The sequence below is a fragment of the Halichoerus grypus genome, chromosome 12 (assembly GCF_964656455.1).
Source record: "Halichoerus grypus chromosome 12, mHalGry1.hap1.1, whole genome shotgun sequence".
Taxonomy (NCBI): Eukaryota; Metazoa; Chordata; class Mammalia; order Carnivora; family Phocidae; genus Halichoerus; species Halichoerus grypus.
This window is the reverse complement of record NC_135723.1, coordinates 36,253,871-36,276,743: the sequence shown is the minus strand read 5'-3', so window position 1 is coordinate 36,276,743 and position 22,873 is coordinate 36,253,871. Positions and strand designations below refer to the sequence as shown.

At 38.4% G+C, this 22,873-nt stretch overlaps 1 long non-coding RNA gene and 1 pseudogene across 1 annotated transcript in view; both read right to left on the bottom strand.

The window, feature by feature from the left end:
* The window catches only part of LOC118549096 (uncharacterized), an 87,124-nt gene that overhangs the window by 27,996 nt on the left and 36,255 nt on the right, over positions 1-22,873 (bottom strand). Inside the window, exon 3 of the long non-coding RNA XR_013442751.1 lies at positions 12,223-12,309. This is a non-coding gene — a long non-coding RNA (uncharacterized LOC118549096). The remainder of the gene's footprint in view (positions 1-12,222; positions 12,310-22,873) is intronic.
* Positions 19,447-21,124, bottom strand: LOC118549024 (mRNA turnover protein 4 homolog pseudogene; annotated as a pseudogene).

The window sequence follows — 22,873 nt, the reverse complement described above, 5'->3', positions numbered from 1 at the left end:
GATACCATAGATGAGGAGCTAACTGACTCGTAATCTGAGTCATCTGACTCATCTTGACTAATCTGCTATTTAATAAGTTTAGAAACTAGTTTTTCCAAGCTAGCAGATTGATGTATTCTAAGTAAGTACAGAGATACAGTAGTCATATTTGAAGTTGTCCTAAAGATCGCAGATAATTTTTATACATCGTAATTTACACTTCACATTAATTTCTGCTTATTTCAAATGGTGCTCTTTCTGAGCCTTATTAAAATTATATGGTTAAGTAAATTGAACGAGAAAGCCTGCTTTATCTCTAATTCTGTGCTAAGCACTTTTGATTCTACATAGACAATGCCCTGTTCGGTTTCATTCATTCCAATGGCCTCAACTGAAATACCCTGATGACTCCCAAACCTAAAATTTCAGCCTCAGATTCTCTTCTGAATTCTAGATCTTAATTTCCAATTTCCTGCTATTCTAGCTCTACCTAAATGGCGTACAAAAGGAACTTCTATTTCATCATAGCTGGAAACAGAATCTGTTTCCTCTGCTTGCTCAATTCTGTCCTTCCACTTGTATTCTCTGTTTGGTTAGTGGCATCATCAAATTGCATCCAGTTGCTTAGCCTGGAAATCCTGGAGTGGTTTTCAGCCTCTCTTTCCTTTCTTATCCTAGACATTCCATTTATTGGGTCTTGTCAAATGTCTTGTGAGTGCTTTCCCATTCCCTTCCTCCCTGGTTGCACTGCATCTACCCTAGTTCAAGTCCTTACCACCTGTTCCTAAGTTTGTTTAACTTCCTCCCTGGCTTCCCCTGGCTGAGGCTCTACACCCTGCCTGCGTATCTGCCACACTGGTGCCAAGTTCACCTTTCTTACAGATCTGATTATTTCATTATCTTCTGAAAACCTTTCATGGTTCCTTACTATATGTAGAATTAAATTCCATTTCCTTAGTATTGAATACAGGGCCCCTAATTACATGGTCTCTAACCTTCCTATCCAGATTAATGTGTAACCACCTTTCCCACACTCATCCTGTGCTCCAACCCAGTGTTTCCTAACCCTGGTTCTGCAGTCATGGGGGGAGTTTCACTAAATAATGACTCAATAAATGTAGAGTGGGGCTCAAGGATTTGTTTGTGTGGGGTTTTTTTAAAGATTTTATTTATTTATTTATTTGAGAGATCGAGAGAGCACAAGCAAGGGGAGCAGCAGAGGGAGGGGGAGAAGCAGGGCTGGATCCCAGGACCCTGGGATCATGACCTGAGCCGAAGGCAGACGCTTAACTAACTGAGCCACCTAGGCGCCCCAGGATTTCTGTTTTTAAAGTGTCCCATGTAATTTTGATGTACAGCTAGGGTTTAGAATTGCTCTTATAACCAACTTGAAGAATTAGCTAAATGCTGTCCCTTTCGCAGAGGGAGGTGAGGATGCAATGATACTACATCAAACAACTCCCTGCTCCATAGAATACAGTGTACCCTCCTGGAGTTACACAGTATGGCAACCCTGTAGCGAAGGGAAGACTATTAGAGTAGCTTGGTATTAAAGGCTTAAAAATATATAGCATTAGAAAGTCAATTTTCAAATATAGTATTGAGGGGAAAAAATGATCATTTTCTGTCAGAGCATAACCAGAAATAAACAATAATAGAAATACAAACAAACAGGTTTTAATGAATGCCTAGTACTGGTCAGACATTTGTATGTCCATACCATTTTCCTTTTCATCATTCTTTCAATAAATCTTGAGTGCCATTTATGTGCTAGGGATCCAGTGGTAAGAGAAACAAAGCTCCTGCCTTTAGGGAACAAAGTTTAATGAGGGATACAATAAATACTCATGGAAATACATATTTATAAAGTCCAATAAGTGATGAAAGAAAAATAAGTGTATTATGTAAGCATAAAGTCGGAAACTTGATCTAGCCTTAGAGATCAGGAGACGCATCCCTGAGCAAGTGATGCTTGAGCTGGCATCTGAGGGGTGAGAAAGAAGGGTATAAAGACATTTAAGGGAGAAGGGAAATGGAGTGAGATGTTTTGAGCCCAAGAATGGTTCTGAAGAATTGATAAAATTTTCTCATTTTTAGCTAAAAAGTAAATTCAAACAATTGTTTATCCAAATCACAACAAATGAGTTTCCATTTTAGAAATAAAACCAGATCAGTGAGATCATATGATACATGTCTTTCTCTGATCTCACTGATATGAGGAATTCTTAATCTCGGGAAACAAACTGAGGGTTGCTGGAGTGGGGGGTGGAGGGATGGGGTGGCTGGGTGATAGACATTGGGGAGGGTATGTGCTGTGGTGAGTGCTGTGAATTGTGTAAGACTGATGAATCACAGACCTGTACCTCTGAAACAAACATTATATGTTTTAAAAAAAAGATAGTAGGAAGGGAAAAAATGAAGGGGGGTAAATCGGAGGGGGAGACGAACCATGAGAGACTATGGACTCTGAGAAACAAACTGAGGGTTCTAGAGGGGAGTATGGGTTAGCCTGGTGTTGGGTATTAAAGAGGGCACGTACTGAATGGAGCACTGGGTGTTATACGCAAACAACGAATCATGGAACACTACATCAAAAACTAATGATGTACTGTATGGTGATTAACATAACATAAATAAATAAATAAATAAATAAAAATGGAAAAAAAAAAAAGAAATAAAACCAGAACAGCTAACACTGCAATGACAAATGTATTAGAAAAAACTTGCTGAAGAACACTTAAGATTAAAAGTTGCCAAAACTGACCACCCCCACCATTAGACTTGATGGAAATATTTAACAAAGTAAAACTGGCCACAGTTCTTTTTTTTTTTTTAAGATTTAATTTATTTATTTGACAGAGATACAGCGAGAGAGGGAACACAAGCAGGGGGAGTGGGAGAGGGAGAAGCAGGCTCCCCGCGGAGCAGGGAGCCCAATGTGGGGCTCGATCCCAGGACCCTGGAATCATGACCTGAGCCGAAGGCAGACACTTAAGGACTGAACCACCCAGGTGCCCCAAACTGGCCACAGTTCTTGACCAAATTTAATAGATGAACTGGATCAATAAAATTTAGAATTTAATTTGATCCTGAGGAACTCAATAGCAAAAACTAATTGGCAGTATTAAATATATGCAAAAAAACTGATTGATGAATCAATTCCTTGCTTTATAATTTATACACAAAAATACTCCCAATGAAAATAATTTCAGTAAAATGAAATGGAAAAAATATAAATAGTTTTTGCTGTGCTTTGTAGAAAACTGATGAATTAAGGTGGCTTGAGTTCATGCAAAAAATACTTTCTCAATAAAAATCCATCTGTGATGGTATGATTCTCATTTAAAGTTTGTATTCATAAGGTCAGAATGCCTTTAGAGTATTTGGAGAGGCAGAGGTAGGCTGACCTGAGCTGAAGGCAGACACTCCCAGCCTTTTTTTTTTTTTTTTTTAAGATTTTATTTATTTGAGGGGCACCTGGGTGGCTCAGTCGTTAAGCGTCTGCCTTCAGCTCAGGTCATGATCCCAGGGTCCTGGGATAGATAGAGCCCTGCATTGGGCTTCCCGCTCGGTGGGAAGCCTGCTTCTCCCTCTCCCACTCCCCCTTGCTTGTGTTCCCTCTCTCGCTGTCTCTCTCTCTGTCAAAAAATAAAATCTTTGAAAAAAAAAAAAGAAGGAAGCACTGGTTGTTCGGGATTTATTGGAAGGACACCAACAATGGATGGGAAATTAGGGACTGACTTACCCATCAGTTAAATAACAATAGCTAATACTTAAAATGGTGCTTACTAGCATTGTTTTAGATATATTAATTCATTTAGATATATTAATTCATTTAGCCCTTACAATAATCACGATGAAGCAGATACTATTATTCCCATTTTACAGATGAAGAAACAAAGTTAAGTAGCTTGCCAAAGAGAATATAACTTAAGTGGTGGAGCTGAGATTCATATCAAGGTAGTCTGGCTCCAGAGTATTAATGAATCAGGAACATGATATGTGATTGTAATAAAAACATAACAAGATATTTGTTTTCTTCTAAAAAGGTTAGAAGTAAACTTTTCTAACACAGTGTTGTAAATACTTTCATTTTCATACACTATATAACTTTGAATACAATTGTATATGGAGAGGTTATGTTACTTGTCTAAGGTCAAAAACCAGTAAGTGGTAGAGTCATAGTTTAAAATCTGGCAGCCTGGCTTCTGTATTCAGACATTTGTCAGGTAAAGGAGAAGAAGCTGGGGAGGATTAAAAAAAAAAAAAAAGACCATATTTTGAAGGATGTTGTGTTTCCTGCTAATGAGGAGCCACTGGAGCCTTTGGGACTTGACTAGCTCAGATTTGTATGTTAAGAGATCACCCTGGGCCAGTGTATAGAAGGGCTCAAAGGGATCTGAGCAAGAAAGTATAAGACAATGGGGAGAAGTGGATTAATGTTTTGACGAAACCCAGTGACCTTTTGGATATGGGAACTAAGGAAGAGATAGGAATCATAAATCCCCTCTTTCCGTCCTGGGCAACTGGGAAAATGGTATCATAAACTGCCTAAGATAAGGAATGGAGGATCATTTGAAGAAATGTATTGAATTCCATTGAGAAATGGGCAAAGGTAGAGCAGCCCCAAAGCATCTCATTAGGCAAATGGATATCAGGATGCAAAAGAAATAGCTTGTACCATCCTGCATACTGTATATTCAATAAATTTCATATGGCCAAAAATTAAATATTAAAAAAATCTTTAATATCACTAGAGAAAAACAGACTAGTATATTTTAGTGACAGCACATTTATGGGTATCATGAGAGATAACAGGTATTTAAAATGCCTTTTAAATGTATACAATATAAAGGAAGGCAAAAGAATCAAGGAATTTAGAGCAACTAACAGGAATGCAAAATGGCTAACATTTGGCTATATATGGCTAAGAGGAATGCAAAATGGCAAAACCATTTTGGAAGAGTTTGGTAGTTTCTAATTTTTTTTTTTCTTATTAGAGAGAGGGAGGGGCAAAGGGAGAGGGAGAGAGAGAATCTTAAGCAGGCTCCATGCCCAGGGCAGAGCCCAACCCCACAACCCTGAGATCATGACCTGAACCAAAAACAAGAGTCAGATGCTTAACCAACTGAGCCACCCAGATGCCCCTGGAAGAGTTTGGTAGTTTCTAGGCTAGATAGACACCTACTATGGAACCCAGTCATTCCACTCCTGGGTATTTATCAAAGAAGAAAAAAACATATTCACACAAAAATCTGTATTCAGACTTTTATAGGATACACTTTTCATTTTTTCACAATTCATATGAAATATAATTATTGATAACTGCCCCAAACTGACAACCCATATATCCTTTGATGGGTGAGTGAAACAAACTCAGATATATCAATATGAAATATTACTCAGCAACAAAAAAGAATAAAATATTGATGAACAATATGGATGTATTTCAAATACATTATGCTAACTAAAAGAAGCCAGACTCAATGGTTTATATACTATAACATTCCATTTAGATGACATTCTGGGAAAGGCAAAACTATAGGATCAGAAAGCAAATGGTGGTTATTAGAGGGTAAGGATGGGAGTGAGGGGATGTGGGAATATAAAGGGGAAGCATGAGGGAATTCGGGGAAGTAAAAGAACTGTATCTTGGGATGCCTGGGTGGCTCAGTTGGTTAAGTGCATGCTTTCAGCTCAAGTCATGATCCCAGGATCCTGGGATTGAGTCCTGCACTGGTCTCCTTGCTCAGCGGGGAGCCTGCTTCTCCCTCTACCTGCCACTTTCCCTGCTTATTCTTTCCCTCTCTCTCTGGCAAATAAATAAATAAATATTAAAGCAACAACAACAAAAAAAACTGTATCTTGACTGGATTGACAAATAGTGTCTTTGTCAAATCTCATGAAATTGTACATCAAAAAAGGAAATTTTACTATATGTAAATTTTAAAAGCATATTTAAGAAAAGATCACAACTTGCTATACAAGTGTCGAAAATTCACTAAAAATATATAAAAATTTAGTAGAAATTTAAGTCAGTATCCACATTCCAATAGGGAGTGGTCAAAGGTTAACAGAGAGTCTATGTTCAGAAATGCAGACAACTTTAAAATATGGGGAAATATACAAAGATACAAATGTAGTGATCCGAAGGGGCACCTGCACCCCAATGTTTATAGCACCAATGTCCACAATAGCCAACAGTGGAAAGAGCCCAGATGTCCATCGACAGATGAATGGATAAAGAAGATGTGGTGTGTGTACACACACACACACACACACACACACACAAATGGAATACTACTCAGCCATCAAAAAAATGAAATCTTGCCATTTGCAACGACGTGGATGAAACTAGAGGGTATTATGCTAAGTGAAATACGTCAGTCAGAGAAAGGCAATTGTCATATGATTTCACTCATATGTAGAATTTAAGAAACAAAACAGAGGAGCATAGGGGAAGGGAGGAAAAAATGAAACAAGATGAAATCAGAGAGGGAGACAAACCATAAGAGACTCTTAACCACAGGAAATAAACTGAAGGTTGCTGGAGGAGAGGGGGGTGGTGGGATGGGGTAACTGGGTGTTGGGCATTATGGAAGATACATGATGTAATGAACAGTGGGTGTTATATGCAACTGATGAATCCCTGAACTCTGCCTCTGAAAATAATAATAAACTGTATGTTAATTAATTGAATTTAAATAAAATAAAATAAAATAAACTTTGCTAACAAAAATGTAAACACTTATTAAATTAGTTTAAATTATATGAAATAAAACTCAACTAATTACATTAATAAAAATTAATGTTGGCACAGGACTGAAACAACATATGAGAATATTTTTGGGTTGCAACTGAAAATTGAAGATTGAAGAAAATTGAAGAAAATTTCTAGACTGTTTAGCAAAACAGTCTAGAAAATACGTACCCCCTTTGAACTGATGATCCTACATTGAGGACACTCAAAGGTTGAGCCCTGCCCCCACTTTCTGATTTGCATTGCTTTACTGGTATAATTTCCCCTACTTGCCTAGGGAGTAGACTATATGTACTCCAATTCAGCAGGGGGGAAAATAATAGTTTTCTAACATTACTGTAAAAATGTAGCAAAATTGTACAGTTAAAAATAATACATATCCTGGGGCGCCTGGGTGGCTCAGTTGGTTAAGCGTCTGCCTTCAGCTCAGGTCATGTTCCCAGAGTCCTGTGATCGAGCCCTGCATCGGGCTTCCTGCTTGGTGGGGAGCCTGCTTCTCCCCCTGCAACTCATCCCACTCGTTCTCTCTCTCTTTCTCTCTCAAATAAATAAATAAAACCTTTAAATAAATATAATACATATCCAAAGCAATTGTTTTTAAAGAAGTCTCCCTCAGAGCATACGAAATGCTTTGTTATAGAATCATGTAATTATGTCATCAACTCAATTATATGAGCAAATAACACAAGTACAATCCCACACCAGTAATTAGCAAATCATTTGTTGACTTTTGGAATGTGCTATGCGATGTTTTAATAACACTCCTTCCTAGTTATATTTTACAGATGCTGATAATACTTTTTGCTTGTATTTACTGAATATATACCAGTAGGGCAGTGAAAGGGAAAGAATCTAAGTCATCTGCAGACAAAAATGGATAAACAATTTTCACTTAAGTTGAATGTGTGCTATTTTTCCTTTCTAGATTGTCTGTTCCCAATTAATATTGAATAGTTTTGTACACATAACCCTAGGAGGAAGAAAAGCCAGTCTAGGCTTTTATTTCAACCATTTTACTCAGAAGTAACTAACTGTATATAGTTAAAAGTGGGGTTTTAGGGGCGCCTGGGTGGTTCAGTTGGTTAAGCGTCTGCCCTGGGCTCAGGTCAAGATTCTCAAGGTCCTGGATAGAGCCAGAGCCTGGGGAGACTCCCTGCTCAGTGCCCCTCCCCCTGCTCTTGCGCTCTTGCTCGCACTCTCTCACACACACAAATAAATAAAATCTTAAAAAAAAAAAAAAAAGAGTCCTCTTTAAAAAAAAGTTAGATTTTTTTTTTTTAAAGATTTTATTTATTTATTTGACAGAGAGAGAGATAGCGAGAGCAGGAACACAAGCGGGGGAGTGGGAGAGGGAGAAGCAGGCTTCCCGCCGAACAGGGACCCCGATGTGGGACTCGATCCCAGGACCCTGGGATCATGACCTGAGCCAAAGGCAGATGCTTAACGACTGAGCCACCCAGGCGCCCAAAAAAAGTTAGATTTTAATTAACTTTATCTGAACTTTGGCTTACTTGATATTTACTACTTTAAAATAGATGGATGTGCATACACCACATATTATTTTATGTTCCAACAGTGTAAAAGTAGGGCTTTACTGAGTGCTATAAAGTTAGTAAGTTTCCCATCTTTCTTAGTCATAATCAGTCATTGAAATGAATGGTAAAATACATCATTCACACTTAAAATTCCAAGATAGATTAGATAAACATTATGATGAGAGTACGACAAAATGTTTTTGAAATTTATTTTCTAGTTACGAATAAACTTTGAGACAGTTCTTAAGTGAAGATAAAGATAATCCAATTTGCTTTTTAATGTGGAGTTTAAATCACAAGTCAGTAACTTTGTAAACTCCCTATAAGAAAAAGAAAGAAAGAAAAGGATAAGAAAACTTTGGTCCAAAGACCAAAGGTAATATAAATTGCCATATTAAAATTAAGAAGCTTTTTTCATTTCTACCTTATTCTGAGTAAAGAAAGTTAAGTATACTAAGCAGCAGCTTTTAATGCCTCAATTAAGAGAACAACAAAAAGTATAGACTTCTGGAATATCAGCAAATTATATATATTTTCAACAGTATAGTATTGGTATAAAAACAGACATATAAGTCAGTGGAATAGAATAGAGAGCCCAGAAATAAACCCACACATATTTGGCCAACTAATTTACAACAGAGGAGCCAATCGTATACAATGGGAAAAAGACTCTTCAATAAATGGTGCTGGGGAAACTGGACCACTGTCTTACATTATGCACAGAAATTTAACACAGGGGTGTCTGGGTGGCTTAGTCGGTTAAGTGTCCAACTCTTGACCTCAGCTCAGGTCTTGATCTCAGGGTCATGAGTTCAAGCTCTGCGTTGGGCTCTACAGTGGGTGTGGAGCCTACTCAAAAAAATTAACAAAGTGGATTAAAAACTTGAACATGGGACCTGAAATGATAAAACTCTAAATAGAAAACAGAACGTAAGCTCCTTGCCATTGGTCTTGGGTGCCTTGTTGGATTTGACACCAAAAGCAAAGGCAGCAAAAACCAAAAATAAACATGGGACTATATCAAATTAAAACTTGCATAGCAAAGGAAACCATAAACAAAATGAACAGGCAACCCATGGGATGGAAGAAAATATTTGCAAGTTATATATCTGATAAGGGGCTCAATATCCAAAATATATAAAGGACTCCTACAACTCAATAGCAAAAAAAAAAAAAAAAAATATATATATATATATGATTTAAAAATGGACAGAGGATCTGAATAGACATTTTCCCAAAAACATACAAATGGCTAACAGGCACATAAAAAGGTGCTCAACATCATTAATCATCAGGGAAGTGCAAATCAAAATCACAATAGATCTCACCTCATACCTGTTACAGTGGCTAGTATCAAAAAGAAAAGAAATTATAAGTGTTGACAAAGGTATGGAGAAAAGGGAACTCTTGTGCACTGCTGGTAGAAATGTAAACTGGTGTAGCCACTATGGAAAACAGTATGGAGGTTCCTCAAAAAATTACAAATAGAACTATCATATGATCTAGCAATTCCATATCTGGGTATTTATCCAAAAGAAATGAAAATACTAACTCAAAAAAAATACATGTACCCCCATATTCACTGCAGCATTATTTACAGTAGCCAAGACACAGCAACAACCTAAGTGTCCATGAATGGATAGGAAAAAAAGTGCCATATTTTTATATTTTTACAATGGAATATTATTTAGCCATGAAAAAGAAATCTTACCATTTGCTATAACATGGATGGACCTTGAGGGCATTATGCTAAGTGAAGTAAGTCAGACAGAGAAACAAAAACACCATATGATCTCACTTACATGTGGAATCTAAAAAACAACAAAAACAAGCTCATAGATGGGGAGAACAGATTGATGGTTGCCAGAGGCAGGGGGTGAGGAGTGGGTGAAATGCGTGAAGGCAGTCTAAAAGGTACAGACTTCCAGTTATAAATAAGTCATGGGAATACAATGTACAGCATGGTGACTATAGTTAATACTATTGTATATTTGAAATTTGCTAAAAGAGTAGATCTTAAAAGTTCTCTTCACAGGAAAAAGATTTTTGTAACCTTATGGGGATGGATGTTAACTAGACTTAGTGTCGTAAATCATTTTGCAACATATACAAATATCAAACCATTATTTTGTACACCAGAAACTAATGTTATATGTCAATTATATCTCAGTTTAGAAAAAAAGACAAAACATAGACTTCTGCAACACCAGCAAATTACATGTATTTTCAATTAGGCACAAAGTTCTTAACTAGGCAGGTGACAACTTGCAAATTCAATCCACAGAATGGGATATGAAAAGGCTACACATGTAGAATTATAGAAAAGGGAACCTCACTGCTTTTCATAAATTCTGAGAAGTTAATTGCATTCATTATTCAACTTTATTTATTTATTTATTTATTTATTTATTTATTTATTTTGGTGCAAATGGTGATTTTATTAAAGCACGGGGACAGGACCCGTGGGCAGAAAGAGCTGCTGCTGCCCATTATTCAACTTTAAATTTCAAATTGGAATTTGGTGGTGATGCGAGGGTTTGGGAGGTCCATATACTAAAACAATTTGATAACAGTTGCAGGCTATGGAAAAGGGCTGGGGAAAGTGGTGGGCCAACCACCCTGATAACCAGAAGGGCTGTGACTCCTCACCAAGGTCAAGTGCCCTACTCTGCAGACAGGGTCCTCTGCAAATGAAAGGAGAGCCTTTGACATGAGTCTATGGATAATATGTTTGGAGGTTTTCTGTTAGTTTAGTACTCTAATAAGAATATTCTAAACCATCACCTTCTAACAGGATGCAATAGTGTTTATCAAAAGATATGAATGAATTCAAGTGGCATTTTTAGAATACTTTATTCAATCATGGTAAAACTCATTGATTTTTTCAATTTTGTTATATTTTAGGTATTTGTATTAGTAAATCAAACAAGATCCTTTTTAAGTTTTCCATTTCTTTTTTCTAAAAGCTCTATATCTGGTTTTCAATTACCTCCTCATATTCTACAAAGACTTCCTGTTTTGTTTTGTTTTGTTTTGTTTCTGATAAATGCCGTGTTTTTGGTTGTATTAGGCTAGGACTAAAACAGTCTTTGAGCTTCAATTTGTCCTGTTTAGATGATGGGAGAAGGCAAGTCACAGTCACCTCGGGAGCCTTCTCAAAGCACAGCCACCTCTCCTGTCCCTAGACTCACTTCCCAGTACTTTTCCTGGTAAATGCAAAGGCAGACTTCCTGCCTGCAAATCTCCCAATCCTCCGGATGTTGGCGATCCCTTTCAACAGTGGCACAATCGCCACCTCCCCGAGATGAGCAGGCTCGGTTATTCTTGGGCCCGGGCAGCGTACCTTCAGCCCCCACTGATTAGTGGGTTGGGAGCCCGCAGGCGCTGAAGAATGGCCCCATGGATAACGGAGACAGAAAAGGCCGGGCTCTATGAAATGGGTCCTCCACGTCACTAAGTGCCATTTTCACCATGCCTCTATCACCTGCTGTTAGCCTCGCAGGCAGGAAAACAGAGCTCGGTAGGAGCACATCTAGGAGCACATCGAGGTCTCTGCCCCATAGGTGGCCGCCTGCGCGCGTCCCGCCTGGGGAACTGAATGGAGGACCCCCGCCTCCCCGCAGGTGTCCTAGTGTGACCCGGGGCCAGCTCACAAACGCGCAGGGGCGCGGCCGATCCCAGGCGCTCGGCCACGGTCGCCGCGGCACAGGGTCGCGTCAATGCGGGGCCGCAGGCCACCGCTATCGCCCGAGGTGCTGGATGCTCCCCTGAGCGCATCCCCGCCCTGCCCGCCCCCCGAGTTGCAGTCGCTGCGAAAGGCTCCAGGTGAAGCAAAGCGCACTATTACTTAGGCCACCCGACAAGCCAAACCCAGGTTTTCTTCTCCCATTTCCCCTCAACATCTACAGCTCTTTACGTCCTCCCTCTTGATGCCCCCGGGATACCCACCTCTGGCGTGTGTGCACCCTGTCCCGCGTTGCTTTAGCCTCTGTTGAGTGGCCTTTATTCCACACTCCAGGAAACAATTTGTTGATACTGCAGGACATAAAAATGTGTTGTGGTTAATACCTATGTCTTTCAGATATGTAACAAATTACAGAGGGTTGTTGTTCAATGTAACTAATATTTATAAAAACAGAGTGGGATCTGTTTTTGCCTATTCGACTGGCAGTATTTACTTTTAAATGAGTCTCTCAGTGCTTGTGAGGACGAAGGGAAAAAGACTTTCTCCTATACCTTTTTAGAATGTTATTTATCAGCCTTTAAAATGTTCACATAATGGTCATACAAATGATAACACAGACTTCAGTGGAATATTTTGCAGGCATGAAAGATAAGCTTTTCAAATATTTTATTTCAAATCACGGTATGTTAACTACAATATATATATTCTGTGATGTTAGAAATGTTCGGTATCTGCTCTGTTCAATAAGGTGGTCACTAGACACACATTAAGCATTTGAAGTATGGCTTGTGTGACTGAGAGGCTAAACTGTAATTTTATTTAATCTAAATTGAAATAGCCACATATAGCTACTGTTACCATATTAGACAAGGATACTGCATAGTAAGGCCGCAATTTTGTAAAAAAAAAAAAAAAAGAATATGTATGGTATTTATCACTGGTTATCTCTAAGAAGTGGTTAAAGGGGACATCATAGTTGCTTCTCCAGCATCTGTTCTTCCTTTGGGTTTGGGTTGCTCTCTCAGATATGTATATATAAATATATACATGCATATATATATATTTCCCCTGTGATATTTGGGGTGGGCAAATGCCACCCCTGGCTGTAGGGGTGAGCCATGTAGTACTATCTAAAATAGTATTACTCTGACTCCTAGCCACAGTCATTGGTTCAAGGTTAGGCACTTGAACTAATTTGGGCCAATAGAATAGGAGATCTCATCTTTGACTCTGTTTCTCCTTTATTAGCAGTCCCAACTGGATGCAGCGTTCATAGTCAGTCTGTAGGTACCCAGACACGGAGACCAGAGCAGCCTTTGTTTAGTAAGTTTTTCATCTTACACTCTTGTTACACAACGATGTGAATGTACCTAATGCTACTAACTATACACTTGAAAATAATTAAAATGATAAATTTTATATATATTTTACCACAATAAAAAAATAAAACAAAAAGTACCCTTTTGCAGAAAAACAACCAAACACCTGGAGACAAAACTACCATAAACTGTGGTAACCCATCAAGATCACAATCCCATGTAGGCCATGCTTACTAAAGAAGGCCCAAGGGCTTAAGCCACCTGAAAACGCCATCCCCACAAAAGCCAAAAGCACAATCTGGGCTGCTACAAAATGTTGAGGTCAAAACTCTACAGCCATAAGCCATGAACCCTTACCACCCTAGAGACTTAATTTCTCCAGTTGTATTATTTTCAAAGTGTTCAGCCAAGGCACCAGATGTTGCCATTTGAGGAGCAGTCAAAGAATAACACCCTTTCTTCTCCTCCCAAGTTCCTTATCATTAAATATAACCAAGCAGATGGGGGTCAAAATATCACATGTATTACTGATAAAACAGTTTAGAGAAAGTGGCTTTGGTCTGTAGCTAAGTGGACTTGTGATAGTTCCCCCCTGAATTCAACGTAATTACTTTGTCATCACACAGATGGACAATCTCGGCTCCCCCAACAGGTAGTCAACCCTCTTATTCTATGGAAGACAGCTCACTAGAACACAAATCTGGCAGGCAGAAAGACCTGGGGGGAACCCAGAAGGAGATGAGCTTATCAGGTATTCAAGTCTTCTTTGTAGAGGAGATACTGTGGAAATAAGGCTCAAGGCCAAGGGCATTGCAGGGTTAGAATTTCCTCTATATAGAAACATGAAGCCAGGAGAAAGTAGTTACTTCACCACATGTCTTGAAAAGAAAAAGGGGGCGCCTGGGTGGCTCAGTCATTAAAAGTCTGCCTTCGGCTCAGGTCATGATCCCAGGGTCCTGGGATCGAGCCCCGCATCGGGCTCCCTGCTCAGCGGGAGGCCTGCTTCTCCCTCTCCCACTCCCCCGCTTGTGTTCCTGCTCTCGCTAACTCTCTCTCTCTCTGTCAAATAAATAAATAAAATCTTTAAAAAAAAAAAAAGAAAGAAAAGAAAAGAAAAAGAAAATTTGGACAAACCAGTAACCATCAAATCTAATGAGTAAGAGATCAAAAAGAAAATTTTACAGAACCTTTAGGGAACAGATTATCCCTATAACATATAAAATACTTCAACAAACAGATAACTAGGCTAAGTTACCCAGCTCAATTTATGAGGTTAACCTTGACAACAAAACTGGATAAGGACATTACAGAAAAGGAAATTATCAACAAAATTACTAATAACACAGGTATAAAAATTCTCAGTAACTGTTACATTTAATTCAAAAGTGAATTAAAAGGCAATATATCGTGACCAAGTTTGATTTACCCTCAAAATGCCAGATGTTCAATAAAGAAAACCTATTAATGTAATATACCACATTAGTAGATTAAAAAATAAGACAAAAATAGCTGCTATCATTCCTTCTATTCCACATTGTTCTTACTGAAGGGCTTAACAAATGCAATAAGACAATAAATGAGTCAGAGAATTGGATAAGCAGAAATAAATACTGCCAATATTTATAATATTGTCTTTATAGAAAATCTAGTAGAATGTATAAAGTTATTAGAACTCATATGACAGCCCAGTCATATTGCTGGAGACAAGATCAACATATAAAAATCAATAGTGTTCTGGGGTGCCTGGGTGGCTCAGATGCTTAAGCGTCCGCCTTCAGCTCAGGTCATGATCCCAGGGTCCTGGGGTCGAGGCCCGCATGGAGCTCCCTGCTCAGCAGGGAGTCTGCTTCTCCCCCTCCCTCTGCTTCTCCCCCTGCTCATGCTCTCTCTCTCTCTCTGTATCTCTGTGTCTCGAATGAATAAATAAAAAAAAAATATTTAAAAAAAATCAATAGTGTTCCTATATATGAATATTTTAAAAACTAAAAAAAGACATAGAACTCAGATATCATTCCCAATAGCAACAGAGATATACCATGTTATTAAATAGGAAGAATCAGTATCATAAATGTGTCACTTCTTTCTCAAATTAGTTCACAAGTTTAATTCAATTCTTATTGAAATACAAGCAAGACATTTTGTGGAACTTGATGCACAGGTCTTAAAATCGATCTGGCTATGTAAAGGGTTGAGAATAACCATCATAATTTTGAAGAAAAAGAATAAGGGGAGAAGACTTTCTCTACCAGATACCAAGATTTATTATAAAGTTAAAATCATCAAAACATGTGGTATTGATGCAAACTTAGACAAATAGATAAAAGGAATAGAACTGAAATTCCAGAAATAGCTCTACACATATATATGATTGAGGCAGCATTAGAAATCAGTGAAGAAAGAATTTACTATTGAATATATTGCAGAGACAACTGACTAGACATATGAGAAAAATTAAATTAGATCCCTACCTCATACCATAAACAAAATAATCCATACCATATGGATTAAAGAACTAACTGTGAAAGGCAAAGCATAAATTTTTTAAACATTTGTGCTGGATATATTCCATTTGCCACTTACACCAGTTAGTCTTTGCTGCACAGCAAACACTTTTTTAAGCTCCCAATTCTGTGACTAAGCCATTTGGGGTTGGCTCAGCTAGGCAGTTCTTCTGATAGTGGTGGCTGGGTTCACCCGTGCATTTGTGGTCAGCTGACAGTCAGCTAGGTCACTCTGCTTCTGCGTGTTGGCTGGCTGAAAGCTGGAATAATGAGCCAACTGTCTCTTATCATCCAGTAAGCTAACTAGACTTCACACTGCATAGTTGGTAGGGGTCTCAAAAACTGTGCAGTGTCCGAGTGCTTTTCAAACCTCTGCTTGTGTCATGTTTGCTAATGCCCCATTGGCCAAAGTTTGAGTCACATGGCCAAAGTGAGATTCAAGAGGTGAGGAAATAGACTCTACTTCTTGGGACACATGTAAACACTGGAAAAACTTGTGGTCATTTTTGTAATCTCCACCCTCTGATTCTGCTTTGTGCTCCAAAGGGCTAAACTGTATGGACTGCATTCAGTGTCCCTCATGCTCTCTGAACCTCATACGGGTTCAGCCAAAAGGGAGCTGCATGAGAAGATAAGAATGGAGGAGAGTGAGAGTGGGGATTTATTCCCCTAGCTCTCTCTGCTGCAGCCTTGCTGCTGACTGTATTTATTCATCCAAAGTCCAAGCTCCAGTCAGGTGGCCTTTGTCCACAGTGCACTGTCTGGGTTCTCTGTCCCCTACCAGGCTTAGGAGTAACAGTGGAGCTCACTATCCTCTGTGATTCCCCTACACTCTACCTTTGTAAATAAACTCTCTGGTAAACTTTCCTCAAATTACTCAATGTGAGGGGAGCATGTTCTCCTGTGGGATCCTGACCAATAGAGAAGTAAATATAGAAGAACTTCTTAAGGCACAAATGGCAAAAACCATGAAATTAAAATATGACAAAACATATTGTGGAAATAGAAAATTATACACCCAAATGCTTTGACTCAGCCATAGTTAAAATGAAAGCCATAAGCCATACATTTTGAGAAACTTTGAGTGGAGATGATTTGGACACAGTAATTTTAATAATCTTTAACATTAAATTAAAGCAAAAGCTAAAAATATGTTGATTAAACCCCAGCCTGGCCTGGTGTGGTTAAGGTTCTGTTGAAGTTAGTTCTATGCATGGATAGAAGATAATTTATTAATATGTTTCCTACTATGGACATTTATGTTATTTCCAATCTGTTACTATTACAATATTTTTTCTGTTCACTTAATTCATTCTCTATCCTAATGTCTTCTCATTGTTTTACTTTTCACATTTAAATCTATAGTCCACTTAAAATTGATTTTTGTGGATGGCAAGATAGGGGTCAAATATCTTTTTCTTTCTATATGGATTCCTAGTTGACCCAGAATCAAAAGCCATACTTTCCACAGTGATCTTAGTGCCACCTTTGTCATAAATCAAGGTCCATATATAACATGGGTTCCTCCATTTAATTTCAACCTTTCTGTGATCTTATGCTTTAGAGTCATCTTTCATAAATAGCACTTGGGTTTTTTTTTTTATCTGACTTTTAATTGGTTATTTAGTCCATTCACATTTATTTTGATTATATTTGGACTTGTTTATACTTTCTTTTAAATTTTTTTCTAATTTCTTCCTCTCCTTTTTTACTTAAAAAATCTCTCTAAATATTGTTATTGTTCTTCTTCTTTTGTGTATTTCATCTTAAAGTTTTTCTCTTTATAAGTCTGGTATCTATTCCCTCTATTTTTATTGTTAATAACTCTTAAAAATTTATCAAATTTTATCAAGCATGCCCAACACATTCTTAAAGCTGAACAACTTCTCATCTACCTCACATAAAAAAGACTTTAGAACATTTTAGCTCAGGTTTTGTTTTTATTTTATTTTGAAATAATTTTAGATTTACAGAGAAGTTGCAATATTTACATTGGTATAATACTACTAACTAAACTATGGACTTTATTTGAAATTTACATTTTTACAGTAATTTTTTTTTTCTGTACCAGAGGTCTAACCCAGGATCTCATATAAAATTGTTGTCACGTCTCCTTAGTCTCCTACAATCTGTGACAGTTTCTGAGTCTTTCTTTGTCTTTTATGTCCTCAACATTTTTGAAGAGAACTGATCAGTTATTTTGCAGAATGTCCCTCAATTTGGATTTGTCTGATGTCTTTTCCTAATTGGATTGAGGTTATGCATTTTTGGCAAGAAAACCACAAAGTGATTAGCCCTTCTCAGTCCTCTATATCTTGAAGTACATAATGTAGTGATGATGTTGACTTTAATCACTTGGCAAAGGTCTCTGCACTGCAGTTATCATTATCCTCTGTAATATTAAAGGAGATTCTTGACTCATACATTGTTCCTAATATTCCAGCTCTTTTTAAATGCCATACATGAAGCACTGTTATTGTTTTATATAGACCATTATTTCTTTGAATTTACGTATGTGACTACCATTTTACTTGCTCACTATTCCATCTTGAATTTCAGACCATCCTCTGGTATCTTTTTCCTCTTAAAGTATATCTTTTAGAAGTTCCTTTTGAGCAAGTCTCTTGGTGGTAGAAGTTCCCAGTTTTGTTTATCTGTAAATGTTTTTCTCTTCCTTTTATTTTTGAATGATAATTTGGCTGGATCCCAATTCAAGGTTGATAGGGGCTTTCTGTCAATATTTTGAATAAGTTATTCCACTGTCCTCTAGCTTTCACTTAATTTGCTAGGACATCTGTTCTCATCTTGTCATTCCTCTATAGGTGTTCCTTCCCTTCTCTCTGACTGCTCTCATGATTTGTTCATTGTTTCTACTGTTCTGTAGTTTTAGAATGACACTTCTTTTTATTAATCCTGCTTGGATATGTTGTATATCATGGATCTCTTGATTCATATTTTTCATTAGTTCTGGAGGATCCATAGCCAGTATTTCTTTAAATATTGCCTTTGCTCAATTATGTCCACTTTCTCCTTCTGGAACTCTAATTAAATATATGTTACTCCTTCTCTTTATATTTTCCATCTCCTTCTCTATCTTTACTACATTTGGATATATCTTATTTTATTGACTTTTTAATTTTTCCTTCCCCTCCCTTTTTTTCCCTCCTGTGGAACAGTTTTAATATCTGCTCTGGGTTTCAGAAGTGGCTTTTCTCTTGTCTTAGTGAAAGCATCCTGTCTTGTCATCTAAGACTTCTGGCCCTGGTGTGGGTGGGGAATGGCGCAGGGGGAAGGGGGAAAGAAAGAAAAGGGTAGGAAGGGTGGCCAGGGTTCCTCTATTCTTTGACAAACCCCATTTCCAGTAGGGGCACAAAGACCAGAGGAGAGAAGCCCCAGCTCTGATGGTGGCTCTCACGTCCCCAACCATCATGCAGGAACCAGTGCTGAAAGCTGGCTCAAGGTGAACAAAAGGAACCCTGTAGGAAAAGTCCTCTTTGCTGTTCACAGGGAGCCACCCTGCAGACAGTTTTATTCCTTACAGAAAAGCAATCTGTCCCTCTCGCCCTCGCTGCTGTTTGGCCCGCAGGATGGCAGTCCCACACGTCTGGGCCCCAAGTGCCTGTCAGCCTTTTTCTCCCCCGCCCCCCGAGCCCAATTCTTCTGCCTACTAGGACGCACTTTCGGGCAGGTCATCTCCCATCTGCTGGAAACTTCTGGACTGCACATCCCACATGTATTTGATGGCAACTTTGAATTTAGCCATCTCATACCCGAAAAGCTTCAGCACATGGGCCTGCTCTGGGGTCAGCACATCACCCTCCCTGCACACCTCATTGTTGGACAGCAGGGTCATCACGCCTCTCTTGAAGATCCATGGAGTGGGGGAACTGCTCCAGGGGTCACAGTGAAAGTTGCTTTGTTTCCAGCTCGAGCGAAGTCCATTTCCGTATATTTTGTAAACCACTCATTCACTTCCTCCCTCGTGCGGTTGGTGAAAAGGAGACTGACCCTCACCCCTCAACTTCTTGCTGACCTGATGCCGGTTGTCTTTGTACTCGTCAGATGGGCTTCGACCCAAGGCCACCATCATCACCTTGTTTTTGCCAAAGAACATCTGGCTGTGCTTCCAGGTGTTGTGATGTGATGTCTTTCAGCTTGCTGTTCCTCTGTGTTGGCCACAGAGAAGACGAAAAGGCACTTGTATATGTCCACACATTTCTGAAGCCCTTCTATCAGGTTCTGTTTCAGTTCTAAGCCTTTCTTGGCAGTTTTGATTAAGGAAACTTTCTTGTTGTGATTGGATTTGGATATATCTTTCAGACATATTTTACAGTGTACTAACTGTCCAGTTGTTCTAGCATCATTATTGAAAAGACTACCTTTTTTTCAATGCTCTGAAGTCCCATATTTTTCAAAAACCAAGTATCCATATGTCATAATCAAATGTCTGTTTCTGGGCTTTCTATATATTCTATTGATCTATTTGAATATTCTTGTACCAGAACCATATCACCTTAGTTACTACAGCCTCATAAGAAGTCTTCATATTCAACAAACAAACCCTCTACCTGGTTTTCCTTTTTTAAGCATATCATGACTCTTCTTGGCCCTTTGTCCAAAGACTTTTAAGAATCAGCTTCTTAAATTCCACAAAAATAAGGTTAGAATTGAATTTATAGTAAGATTGAATTTATAGGGGCACCTGGGTGGCTCAGATGGTTGAGCATCTGCCTTCGGCTCGGGTCATGATCCCAGGGTCCTGGGATCGAGCCCCATGTCCAGCTCCCTGCTCAGCGGGGAGTCTGCTTCTCCCTCTCCCTCTGCTGCTCCCCCTGCTTGTGCTCTCTCGCTCTATCGAATAAATGGGTAAAATCTTTAAAAAAAAAAAAAAAAAAGACCAACTTTATAGATCAATTTGCAAAGAATACCACTCCATTTATTTAGGACTTCTCTAATATCTCTCACTACATTTGTACTTATATGAAGTAGTATTTTTCTGTAGATGTCTTATATACTTTTTGTTAGATTCCTAAGGACTTGACATTTCTTGATTGTAAATGATACCTCTTTAAACTTTCATTTTCTAACTTCTTTTTTTTTTAACATAAGGAAGGAAATTGAATTTTGTATATTGACTTTATATTCAACATTACTTAATGTTCCTATTGATTGTAATAATGTATCTGTAGATGATCTTGGATTTCCTACATACATAATTACATTATCTGTGAATAATGACATTTTTATTTATTTTTTAATAATTTTTATACCTTTTTTCTTGCGTTATGCCACTGACTAAGATCTCCAGTACAATACTGAATAGAAGTGATGATACAGGGCAACATTTTCTTGCTTCCAGTAGCAAAGGAAAGCTTTCACTGTTTCACCACTAGGTATGATATTTATACATTTTTTTTATGGACCCCATTTAGCAGTTTAAAGAAATTCCCATCTATTCCTAGTTTGCTAAAAGTTCTCTCTAAAATCATGAAAAATGTTGCAATTTATCAAGTGCTTCTGCATCTATTGAAATGATCATATGGTTTTTCTCCTTAATCTCAATGTGGCAAATCACATTAACTCTTTAATGTTAAAATCCAACCTTCAATTTCTGGGACAAATGCAACTTAGTCACAAAATATTCTCTTAATATATTGCTGGTTTTTATAATATTTAGAATATTTAGTTTTGTAATGCTTAGAATTTTTGCCTTGAGTAAAGTTGGCCTGTAATTTTTCATATTGTCCTTATTATGTGTTGTCAAGGTTAGTGCTAATGTCATAAAACAAGCTGGAAAATGTTCCCTCTTTTTCTATTCTCTTTGAGAGTCTGTGAAATATTGAAACCATACCAGTTTAATAGAAAGGATTTAATATAGTGAGTTGTGTAGACAAGTACTGGAGAACCAAAAAGGCAAAGGGGGAACTTCAGTAACACAGAGATAGTAAATACCACCCCTAAGATGAAGAGACGAAGGAAAGAGGTTGGGTTAGTAAAAACTACAGACTTGGAAGATACACTGACAAAGCTGGGATCCAGAGCTCTGAGGAGGGGATGAAGAACAAAGGAAAACTCTTCAATTTTCTGAATCAGCTGCGCAGACACTTCAGGAGTCACACAAAAGACTTAGAGTCAGGCTTTAGTTCTTGAAAAAGTTGTTTTACTTCTAGTTAGTCTTTTTTTTTTTTTACCTTTTTTTTCTTAAAGATTTTATTTATTTATTTGACAGAGAGCAAGAGATAGTGAAAGCAGGAACACAAGCAGGGGGAGTGGGAGAGGGAGAAGCAGGGAGCCCGATGCGGGGCTTGATCCCAGGATTCTGGGATCATGACCTGAGCCAAAGGCAGACACTTACCAACTGAGCCACCCAGGCGCCCGCTTCTAGTTAGTCTTACAGAAAGCATCTCTTTCATAAGATATTTTACTTCTGCCTATTAGAAAATTATCAGTGTTGGGCGCCTGGGTGGCTCAGTTGGTTAAGCGACTGCCTTCGGCTCAGGTCATGATCCTGGAGTCCCGGGATCAAGTCCCGCATCGGGCTCCCTGCTCGGCGGGGAGCCTGCTTCTCCCTCTGACCCTCCCCCCTCTCATGTGCTCTCTCTCTCTCATTCTCTCTGTCTCAAATAAATAAATAAAATCTTTAGGGCGCCTGGGTGGCTCAGTTGGTTAAGCGACTGTCTTCGGCTCGGGTCATGATCCTGGAGTCCCTGGATCGAGTCCCGCATCGGGCTCCCTGCTCAGCAGGGAGTCTGCTTCTCCCTCTGACCCTCCCCCCTCTCATGTACTCGCTCTCTCTCATTCTCTCTCTCTCTCAAATAAATAAATAAAAAATCTTTAAAAAATAAAAAATAATAAATAAATAAATAAATAAAATCTTTAAAAAAAAAAAAAGAACCTTAAAAAAAAAAAAAGAAGAAAATTATCAGTGTCTTGGGACAAGACACTCCAGTACCATATGTAAACCTACAATATCCACAATGCAAACGGCACCCTCTGCATGTCAGGGAGCCACTGGTTTTCTGTTTTCCAAAAGTTTGCTGAGTTCTTCCATTCCTTTATGCCTCCTTTCTCATTTTCTATAATTTTAATGTGAT